Source organism: Tupaia chinensis, unplaced genomic scaffold (assembly GCF_000334495.1).
Source record: "Tupaia chinensis unplaced genomic scaffold, TupChi_1.0 Scaffold000067_1, whole genome shotgun sequence".
In the NCBI taxonomy this organism is placed as follows: Eukaryota; Metazoa; Chordata; class Mammalia; order Scandentia; family Tupaiidae; genus Tupaia; species Tupaia belangeri.
This window is the reverse complement of record NW_006159526.1, coordinates 284321-286117: the sequence shown is the minus strand read 5'-3', so window position 1 is coordinate 286117 and position 1797 is coordinate 284321. Positions and strand designations below refer to the sequence as shown.

General features: G+C 39.6%; 1 pseudogene; it reads right to left on the bottom strand.

The window, feature by feature from the left end:
• Positions 1 to 200: 200 nt before the first annotated feature.
• On the bottom strand, positions 201 to 1457 carry LOC102479914 (GTP-binding protein 10-like; annotated as a pseudogene).
• Between the last annotated feature and the right edge of the window lie 340 nt (positions 1458 to 1797).

The window sequence follows — 1797 nt, the reverse complement described above, 5'->3', positions numbered from 1 at the left end:
CTGGGAAGAAAGGGACAGACAGAGAGACAGAAAGTGAGAAATAAGCCCCCAGGGGATGGCCACACTACAAGCCATTCTCCTCCATTCTCCTCTCAGGATTTTGGGCACACATGCACACATGCCTGGTGTGAGTTTTAAGCCAGGTCCAGGACTTGAACTGCTGTAGACTTTTTGGGAGTCCAGAGACATAACCATTACACCATCTGCTGGTCCCCTATCAGTACAATTTTTAACAAATTTAAATGATAACCACTTTGGAACTAGTAACAGCATGCTTTGATGGTGGCTTAATGTAAGATATTATATTGGAAACCTGTAAATTAAGCAATTGTTTCTTATTCATCATTTCCCTGGTTCATGGGTTCATCCAGTAATTCTCTTAGAACAGTTCTATAGTTCTTCTAGTTTCTTCTCCAGCTATTGCAGAGATGGGGATGATATGTTGGAACTCTATAGTCCTTTCTGGAGTGATGTTTTGTTCAAATAAATGCAGAAAATCTTTAGGATTCTGGAGTTGCTTCATCAGTTGATGGAATTTCTCCTGGGCACACAGCAAGTCCATTGCATTAACTGTCAGGAGTGGAGGTTTTGTCTAAAGTCCAACTCCAGATTTTTGTAATCAGTATGATAGTATCAAATGTAATTCTATATTGAGCCTGTGAAAGTAGCTAAAATCCAGAAATATCAACAACAAACAGGAGCTGTCTAGTTCTTTAGAGATGCCTAAGGAATTTATGGCCCATTCCTTTGTTCCCATGTGCTCCTTCTGGTAAACCTGGAAGGTCAGCCACTGATACCTGTTTGAAGTCATTGTACATAATCTTTCCAAGTTTAGGCTTTAATGTGGTAAATGCATAATCTATAATTTCAGCTTTTATGTGGAAACTCAACTTCTCGAAGAGGGTTTTCCAGCATATGGGAATCCATCTAGGCCTACATTATCTACAAGTTCTATACAAAGGTGAATTATTCATTTCTGGTTATTCAATGGTAAAAACACCATCGTAATTTAACACTAAGACTTTCTTCACGTACCAAAATTCTGTCTTCTTCTTCATTGAGTTGTCTAATAATTTATCATTTTCTTTAGTTGCTGAAATATCCACAGGTACAGAGATTTCACAGAGCCTTTTAGTGCAGTAACTCGACTGTTTGCTCCTCCACCAGCCACAAAACATTTTTGAGGATATCTGTAGTCAAGTTATTTAAAGTAATTTTGTATGGGCTACAATCCTTACCTCAGTACCTTTCACACTCTCTCTACCTAAACATGGATAACGCATTCCACCACTTTCTATTTTGGTGAAAAGTCTTAGATTATCGATGAAATTTCCATACTTTCTGAATAACACGCAACTGCAATGCACCATGACTGCAATGAGACAGGATTTCCACTTATACAATCATCACAAACTTGAATGTTACATTCTTATGTCTGTTAAGTATTAACATTTCTTCCCTGAACCCCTCCCACAAAACCCCTACTATCTACTTCCCTCCCACAGTGTCCCTGGTATCTACACTTGTCCTTTCTACCATTACACCTTAGGAGCTTTCTCTTTTTTGAGAGAGATTTTTTTTTTTTTTTTTACTATAGGGCATGTGTGCTTGCCAGAGAGACAGAGGGACAGAAAGCAAGAAATCAGCCCCAGAGAGGATGGCCATGTCACAAGCCCTTCTCCTCTGTTCTCCTCTGAGAACCTTGGGCACACACACACAAGCACCTGGAGTAAACTTTAAGCTGCCTGATCTGGGACTTGAACCACTGTGGACTACATGGGAATCCAGTGAAGTAAC